Raw genomic sequence first — 9,702 nt, 5'->3', positions numbered from 1 at the left:
CTCTGGAGGGTCTCTCATCAGTAGTACATACCTTGACCCAAAAGTGACACATGTCACGTAATCCTGGCCAAATGAGCCACAAAGCTCTACTTCTCTTCAGTGACTAAAAAGGAAAATCGTCCCGTATGATCAGAAGACAGTAAACCTAGAATATTTGACAAGCATAAGTAATAACTAACATGCTTCTCAGTGTCTATCTCTACTTCTCCTAAAAGAGACAAGCAATGTTAGCACATTTTTTTTTTTTTAATGTTTATTTTTAAGAGAGAGACAGAGTGTGAATGGGGCAGGAGCAGAAAAAGAGGGACGCACAGAATCCAAAGCAGTCTCCAGGCTCCTAGCTGTCAGCACAGAGCCTGACACAGGGCTCGAACCAAACCCGGAGATCCTGACGCTTAACTGCTCCACTCAGGTGCCCTTTGGTTAGCACGTTCTTAGTTGCTTTTTTGGTTTTGTTTTGTTTTTTTTGTTTTTTTTGTTTTGCTTTTTACCTCTCTGTGCTCCATGTTGCTATGGTCTGGAATTAACTTTTAGACTGTTACAGAAATTCTTTTAAGAATTTCTTTGGTCTTAGGTTTTTCAAGACAACAATGAACTTCACTAAAGGCCTTGGGTCATTTTATAGAACAATACATTTTATTAAAATGTTTGATTCTCCTCTTTCCTATCTCTGGCAGCACTTGGCTGTATTTGTTCATATGTTTAAGGACCTCTTTGTATTTTCAGTGATAGATTTCTTGGGGTAGAATATTCTTATAATGTTCTTGTATGTAAAAGACCGTTTGGCTGGATATAAATGTTAGATTCCAAATACTTTTTTAATAGGTAAAAAAAAAAATATTATTCCACTGTCTTCTTGCACCCAGTGTTACTATTGAGAAAGATGAGGTAAATCAGATTTTTCTTTCTTTGTAGGAGATTTGTTCTTTTTCTCTGGACTCTTTTTTTTTTTATTTTTTTTAAATATTTATTTATTTTTGAGAGACAGAGTGAGACAAAGTGAGACTGGGGGAGGGGCAGAGAGAGAGGGAGACACAGGATTGGAAACAGGCTCCAGGCTCTGAGCTGTTAGTACAGAGCCTGACACGGGGCTCGAACCCACGGACCGTGAGATCATGACCTGGGCTGAAGTCGGAAGCTCAACTGACTGAGCCACCCAGGCACCCCTCTCTGGACTCTTTTAAGATACTCCTTCTACCTTTGGTATTCTTAAGTTATGGTAATTTGTCTTAATATGTAATTTTATCTCTAGCTTTTGTTATGCTCTGAATCCTTTCAACAGCCAAAATTCTGTTCAAAATGATTCATCTTGTGACTTATTTTTCTTTTCATTAGTAAGAACTTCATTACCCAGAAGCTACATAACTCCATTACAGTTTTTCTCTTTTTGTGATGCTGGTGGCCACTGGTGGGGTATTCGATGACTAGATTCATTAATTCACTGGGTCCCAAAATGCTGATATTGTGATTGTATAATTTCCTTGTCATTTACCTGCTGGGATACTTTTAATAAGAGATTCTTCCTCTCAACTATTGTACCAGTAACATTTCATCTAAGAAACACAGGTTATATACTTGATTCTTTCAATTTACTTACTGATTATCAAACATTAGTGCATTTGTTCTCTGTAACTCTGGTAAGGTCGTTCAATTAATTCTTTTTTTTTAAATTTTTTTAAATGTTTATTTATTTCTGAGACAGAGAGAGACAGAGCATGAGACGGGGAGGGGCAGAGAGAGAGAGAGGGAGACACAGAATCCGAAGCAGGATCCAGGCTCTGAGCTGTCAGCACAGAGCCTGACGCGGGGTTCAATCTCGCAAACCGTGAGATCATGACCTGAGCCGAAGTCGGTCACTCAACTGACTGAGCCACCCAGGTGCCCCTCAATTAATTCTTATAATGCCATTATAAACTCATGGATTTAAATATTGGATGGGTGGCAATACATTGGAATTCTTCTTTTTTATTATTTTTTGATTTATTAAAGATCAAATAATATTATTTTTGACCAGAGAAAGACTCTTCAAGTTGACTTCTGAGTATTTCAGACACAATCTTGGAAGTATTTGATAACTTCCTTGCTATTTGGAGTGATTTGAGGTTCATTCCAGATTCCTTCCCCCAGACATGAAGTCATCTGTTTTTATGAGAAACTTGGCTTTCTCTTAGTGGAAAATAGCATTTCAAGACTACAGTCACCATGTTAAGGATGGTCATTGTTCAGCTGGAAGAAGCTGATTTAAAATTTTTTAATTTTTAAAAATTAATATGTTATGGATATATACTTTAAAAAATTTTTAATGGTAAGTATTTTTTATTACATGTCATTGCTAATAAATAATATGTGCTTACTAAATACAGACACAAGCCAAATCCCTACTGGATACAAGAAACACTTTCTTTCCCTTTGTTGAGAGACACCTTCACTGACGTCATGAAACCTCGATAATATTACTATTTTCTGTTGTCATCATTAGGCAGTTCTGTCCATTACCTGAAGGCTTCTAAAAGTAATTCTAGGAGAGAGAAAAGTAATTTGAAGAGAAAACAGAATCTGTTTAGGGAGTGATAAAAACAAACAGAAAACGTTCAGTGAGGATCAATACTTTATTTATTTATTATTCATTTATTTATTTGGGGAGTGATAAAAACAGAAAACTGTCAGTGAGGATCAATGCTACATTTGACTTTCTTAAAAACAATCTTACCCTACAGCTAAGATATGAGGTCATACTGTTTGGCTTAATAAAATATTACAACTTAAAAACAATTATCCTAAGAAACTGAATCCTTAATCGCTGAAGAAGGTCAAGGAAGAAACCCTGTGTCGGTCTCAGAACATGGCAGGAGGAAATGAGCAAATGTGGATACCCACCCCCAACGCAGCGCCGAGGACTTCGACTTCACTCTTGCCCTACTTCTCTCGCCTGGCTTTCTCGACTCTCTTACCCTTGTTCAAATTCAACAACCAGTTGCCACTATTTGAGATACAGCCACGTGAGTCTCCCATCCTGGTTTGTCGGTGTTCTAGGCATTGCCATAATATGTGTGGTGCTTCAGTATGTCGGGTGGGCCAGCAGGTCGGCACTAATGGGGTCAGCGGAGCCTCCGACCAGTAAGTCATCTATTTCCAGCCACCTGCCACCAGACGGGAGCAGGCTGCGGTACACGCCCTGTTTTTCCCTAGGAGCGTCAGACTCTTTGGGATGCCTGGGTGGCTTAGTGGTTAAATGTGTGACTTTGACTCAGGTCCATGATCTCAGTTCGTGGGTTCGAGCCCCACATCAGGCTCTGTGCTGACAGCTCAGAGCCTAGAGTCTGTGTCTCCCCCTCTCTCTGCCCCTCCCCCATTTGTGCGCCCTCTCTCTCTCTCTCTCTCCCTCTCTGCCAGACTCTTTTGGCGCAAACCTGGCCCTCTTTTGCCAGTTGCCTTCCCTTTCCAGGAAGCTCAGGTAGCACTGCTCAAGGGCTGCAACTATCTCTTTTCTTGCACAATCTGAACCAGTTCCTCTTTCAGAAGCTTCTCTTCTTCTACCCCTGAGGATGCAGGCTTCTTATTAACTTGTCGTTCTCATTCTGCTCCTCTTCAAGTTCCACAGACCAGTGAGCGACTGCATGCCTGCTTTCTGAGATCACCGCGTGGTACTTGGCTTCAAGATCCCGATGGAAAGCGGTCATTCACTGACGGTACCCTTCTCTCTCTTTTTCTCTTTCTGGGATTACCTGGACCAAATCCAACGAAAAGCAGCCAATCCCAGCATTGGAACCAACAGGGCGTGATTTCATCTGCTTCCATTACCTCCAGCAGCCCTGAAATTAGGCCAGATATTCCAGTCCGGGGGGGGGGGGGGTGTCATTTAAGTTATTCATTGAGATGAACCCTCGGGCCGGAGCGCCGGCCCTGGGTCCCTTTGCACCACTGTCCACGGGGTCCTGGATATATACTTTTAACTCAAATTCAGGACTGACCCTGCACTTTAAAATTGTGATGCAAATGTATTTTATTAGCATAACCATATTAATTCTTTCTTCACACCTTTGTCGCTTACACTAAACTTATCCAACAATAGTTGTGCTTAAATTGTTTTCAGAAAGCGATTTGTTTTTTATCCGTGTGACTAATTTTCTGTGACTCTGTACAAAGAGGCTATCGGCAAATGTAGGACCAAATACTTTTTTTTCTGGAGCATTTAAAAATACTTTATTTTTATTTCCATAGTCTCTTTCCTCAAAAAATTAGTTTGTTAATTAATTAATTATAGAGAGAGCACAAGCAGGGGAGGGGCAGAGAGGGAGAGGAAGAGAGAGAATCCCAAGCAGGCTCGGCACTATCAGTGCAGAACCGGATGTGGGGCTGGAAACCACCAACGGTGAGATCACGACCTGAGCTGAAATCAAGAGTCAGACGCCCAGCTGACTGAGCCACCCAAGCACCCCCCAAAATTACTTAATACTGTAAAATTAAGCTTATTAAGTAATTTAATTAAATTGGGATGTTCCTAGCGTTCTATATAGTCCTTTGTTCTTGTTGCCATATGCAGCCATTCAACTTGGGGCCAGTAAAAACCAAATCGGAGGCGTGGTCTCCAGGTGACCCATAGCTAGTGAAGTCTCCTTTATTCCCTGGGGAATGAATCGTTTCGGTTCCTATCTCCCATCTCTGTGCTGAAATTCACAGAGACTGTGTCAAGTTGAAGGGAGTTGATACAGTTGATACAGTAAACTGTGGCAAAGACGCTGGTGGTGCTTGGTGTTAAGTTTTTTGGGTCTTATTTCTGTGAAAAGCTGTGAAAATGGGATCTTTCTTGCCTCCGGAGTCAATATAATAGATATTAGATACCCGAGTGAGTGTGAAACTGAACCCTTAATGAGTGTTTTCTAAAATGCTAAGATCTTCACGTGCATTATTTCATTTCAAAGTCACTTCTGTATGAAATATGAAATATGTACTTTTTACTATTAAGAAAAAAAATAATGCCAAAGTGTTGATGTCTTGCCCAATAGGTCCAGCAAATTCCTGTCCATCTTCAGGCCTTAGCTCGAACACCAGTCTCCATAATTTTATGATGACTGCTATCTTAAACAGGTGCTCATCTGCTATCCTCTTTTATAGGAGGAAATAGAAGAGAAATGGTGTGAACTATGGAGTTAGCATATAAAAGTCCTGAAAATACTCCCTGGGGATGCTGAACTATCACATCTAGAACATTGTTTTCATAATTATTACAGTAAAAGAAAGGAGAGGCTTAGACTTCAATCTGTTATTTGGATGGGGGCTGAGGGTTTTAAATAAATCAAGATGATGAGAACTCATCAAGATGATTGGATGATTACGCGATTCTTTTAAGGCAGTGTGGTTTCTCTGAGTCATGCGTTTTCTTACTACAAGTGACGTTCAGAGTTGTGGAGAGCCTCTTGTTAATATCATTTGTTTTCTGAGAATACAGAAGATGGCCAAAAGTAGAATACGGCTTCAGTTCCCCACATGGTCAATCTGGAATATAATGAACAGTGATACATTTCACTTCAAAGAAATCAGATCACGTGTGGGTGGGAGGAAGTGAACACATTTTAAAGATAGCTTTTTGCCTGCCTATCTGCAATATAAATGATCTAGTTGTCATGATCCCCCTGCAATTTTAACTTAATTACTAAGATGATTGCTTGACTCTTCTTTGTGAATTTCCTGACCAATTCAGAAAGGGCTAGGTTGGTTCTTTTTTTTTTTTTTTTTTTAGGTTGGTTCTTGAAACACTGCAACCATCAGTGGAGTTCAGAGCTGAGCTCACCAGGGTATCAGTGAGTTCTCACTGCTTGGGAAACTGATGGCCTAACCTGGGCCTTATGACCAAAACTTTGGTGGTTTGTTGAAGGCAGCTCTAAAGGATGCAGTTATCACCAGGTGTACCAAGAAAAAAGTGTTCACCATTCAAATTAATTTCAGAATGGTGTCTTATTCAACTTTAAGAGGAATGTATGGAAGAATCTCAGGACTCTTCTTTATGGGACCACCTGCATCGTGAATCTTCAGAGTGGGGTAATTGTAGGATATGCAGGGTTTTTCCAACTAATTTTTGGTGGTACTTCTTTTTATTCATTTATTTATTTTATTTTTTAACTTGCATCCAAGTTCCTTAGCATGTAGTGCAATAATGATTTCAAGAATAGAGTCCAGCGATTCATCCCCTACGTATAACACCCAGTGTTCATCCCAACAAGTGTCTTCCTTAATGCCCTTGTCCATTTAGCCCATCCCTCCCCCCACAACCCCTCCAGCAACCCTCACTTTGTTCTCTATATTTAGGAGTCTCTTATGTCTTGCCCACCTCCCTGTTTTTATTTTTGCTTCCTTTCCCTTATGTTCATCTGTTTTGTATCTTAAATTCCACATATGAGTGAAGTGATATGATATTTGTCTTTCTCTGACTAATTTCGCTTAGCATAATACCCTCCAGTTCCATCCACGTAGTTGCAAATGGCAAGACTTCATTCTTTTTGATTACTGAGTAATACTCCATTGTGTGTGTGTGTATATATATATATATATATATATATATATATATATATAAATATATACCACATCTTCCTTATCCACTCACCTGTCAATGGACATTTGGGCTTTTTCCATACTTTGGCAATTGTCCGTAGTGCTGTTATAAACATTGGGGTGCATGTGCCCCTTCGAAACAGCACACCGGTATCCTTTGGATAAATTAATTTTTGGTGGTACTTCTAAGTAACTGCCACAATAGTATTTTGTGATCTGTTTGGCAAATACTCACGTAGGCTGCAGCTCTTGGACGCTCAAGCTTGTATGGCAATACAGAATTTAATGTGTAATTCAGAAAACAAACAAGCGTTGTTGATACAAACTATGTCTAGCCTGTGCCTCATCTAATACTCATTCAGAAAACCTATGTTGCATGTTATGTGAACGTTTTCTCCTAGGGGGGTATAAAGTAGCCAAAAATCAGAGGTCCTGTTCTCATACATATTATATTCGAATGGGATGAAACAGTAATTAAACAAATAAATACATCATGTATATCATGTATCATATGATAAGTGCTTTGGAGAAACATAAAAACGGGATGAAGAAATAGAGGGTAATGGAGGGATACTGATTTACATAGGTGCTTACTTAGGAAGCCTCTCTGTTAAAGTGACATTTGAGCGGCACCTTCAAGGAAGAAAAAAACTGAGCCAGGCAGACATCCGAGGGGAGGGTCCAGGCTAAGTCATGTTGAAAACAAAGACTCTAAATCTTGAGGATTGCTTCAAATAAAAGGCCACTGTGAGTGGATGTGTTTGCAGGGAGAAGGTCCCTGAGGTAGAGGGGCCAGATCATGTGATACTTTGTGGGCCATGATGAGGACTTTTAAATGTTATTCTCGGTGAGATAGAAAGCCATTGAAGGCTTTTGAGTTGAGGAATGACAAGATTTCAATTTACCGTTAATTTTTTTTTTTTTTTTTTTTAATTTTCCGGATATGAAGAGACCTGCAGCATAAGACTATTTCAGACAGGACACCAAGAGCTCATTTTTGGACACTGTAAGTACGAATTCCCTATGAAGCTTTCAAGTACAGGTATCAGGACTTAATTCTATAAAATTAAGGCAATGCTCTGCCTTGCAAAAATAAGAACTCAATCTGTATTTCTGGAATGGATAAATAAGTAGATGAGTATTATTTCTCTCTTTATTTTTATTTTATTATTTTTATTATTTTTTTAATTTTTTTTTATTTCTCTCTTTAAAATACTAAAACTTATTTAAAATCATCAGTGCGCATGGCACTCCACTCAGGAAGAGAGAATGTTTAGGTATACAAATTTTAGAATAAAATGTATAATAGTTTTTTTTTTAATTTTTTTTAACGTTTATTTATTTTTGAGACAGAGCATGAACGGGGGAGGGTCAGCGAGAGAGCGAGATACAGAATCTGAAGCAGGCTCCAGGCTCTGAGCTGTCCGCACAGAGCCCGACGCGGGGCTCGAACTCACGGACCACGAGATCATGACCCGAGCCGAAGCCGGAGGCTCAACCAACTGAGCCACCCAGGCACCCCTAATAGTTTTTAACAATGACTCTGCTCCTGGATAGAGATTATGAAATACAGTGATTCCAAGTGGAATAGTTTTTATGTTGAATAGGTGACCCTTGATGGCAGTGACTATACTGTATAAATCTCTATACAGTGCCTGTCTTATAGCCAAAACCTAAAACTTTTTACTAAGTAAGTGAAATAAACATTTTCCCTAACTTGTGCTTTTGAATTTTTCAGAGAAACTTTTGTATTCTCTAAAATAATCCCCGTTTTATTGGCTTTCCATGCATGAATGAAGCAATTTTTAAAATTTTTAAAATTTATTTTATTTTTAAGAGTTTCTTTAGTTATTTTGAGAGCAAGAGAGGGCATAAGCAGGGGCAGAGAGAGAGGGAGAGAGAGAATTTCAAGCAGGGGGCTTGATCTCACCAGCTGTGAGATCATGACCTGATCCCAAGTCAAGAATCAGATGCTTAACCGACTGAGCCACCTGGCACCCTGAAGCAATTTTGTTTTTAAATGCAATTTAGGGTTTTTTTTGCCTTCTAAAATTGAGGTGTTTCTGTAATTTAGTTTGTACCTATGAGGTTTAAAAAAGGGGAATATTCGGGATGCAAATCACTGATTTTGTTCTTTGTTATCAAATACAAAACAGAATTTATAAGGAGAAAAGTGTAGCTTGATTAAACCAAGAATCCTTAGTTATTTAAACATTTTAATTGTCTTTTGTGCAAAGTGATCCAATTGAAAGATTTTGAGGTATCTATAACATAATGCCAGGGTGGGTACATGTAGGAAACAATGTGTTTTATTAAGATTTTTCTTTGTTTTCATATAATTTGGTGTTTATAGTTGTAATGTACAGGGTTTTTTTTTTAAATTGAATTATAAAGATAAAATTAGACCACTCTCCAGTAAAATCCAATAAAATAAAATTGCCACACATTAAAGAGATGTATGATCCAATGTTTAATTACTCCCTAAAAGATTTTATGTTGGGGGCACCTGGGTGGCTCAGTTGGTTGAGTGTCTAACTCTTGATTTCAGCTCTGGTCATGATCCCAGGGTCGTGGGGTTGAGTCCCATGTCGGCTTCCACACTGGGCATCGAGCCTGCTTAAGATTCTCTCTGCCATTCCCTCTACTGATTGAACACTCATTCTCTCTCTCTCTTTAAAAGAAAAAAAAAAAAGATTTTATGCTGTCTTTGTCCAACTGGCTAATAATACGGATGTGCAGGGGCTTAAGCTGAGCCTTTTCACTTGTCTTTTCTGGGACAGAAACGTATTCTAGATTCAGAATATGTAAATATGACATATGTGTTTATTGAATAATAAAAATAATTTTCTGCTTTATCATTTTTATGTAATTTTCTGCTCTATGAGTTTATATATTTTATAATCTCTGTCTCCATGGCACTTGTGAAGTGGAAATGAAGTCAACCCGATTGTGGATAGGTATGGTAGCAGAGCCTTGGATGTGTTGAGGATGTTTTCCCAAAGCACTGTTTACTGTGACAATTACATCTCTGGACACAAATAAAAATTTTATTATTATTATTATTATTATTACTATTTTAAGTGTTTATTTATTGGGGCGCCTGGGTGGCTCAGTCGGTTAAGCGTCCGACTTTGGCTCAGGTCATGATCTCGC

General features: G+C 38.9%; 1 protein-coding gene and 1 pseudogene across 3 annotated transcripts in view; one reads left to right on the top strand and one right to left on the bottom strand.

The window, feature by feature from the left end:
• Window positions 1–2,916: 2,916 nt before the first annotated feature.
• LOC102953331 lies at window positions 2,917–3,872 on the bottom strand (annotated as a pseudogene).
• The window catches only part of CLEC4D (C-type lectin domain family 4 member D), a 41,607-nt gene continuing 35,508 nt past the window's right edge, over window positions 3,604–9,702 (top strand). For all 3 annotated transcript variants that reach the window (XM_042991710.1, XM_042991708.1, XM_015540826.2), the window contains exons 1-2: window positions 3,604–3,689; window positions 7,499–7,555. The gene's annotated coding sequence lies outside the window, so the exon portion shown is untranslated. The remainder of the gene's footprint in view (window positions 3,690–7,498; window positions 7,556–9,702) is intronic.

The sequence above is a fragment of the Panthera tigris genome, chromosome B4 (assembly GCF_018350195.1).
Source record: "Panthera tigris isolate Pti1 chromosome B4, P.tigris_Pti1_mat1.1, whole genome shotgun sequence".
NCBI classification, from domain to species: Eukaryota; Metazoa; Chordata; class Mammalia; order Carnivora; family Felidae; genus Panthera; species Panthera tigris.
Note: the sequence above shows the minus strand (reverse complement) of the source record. Positions and strands in the feature narration are given on the sequence as shown.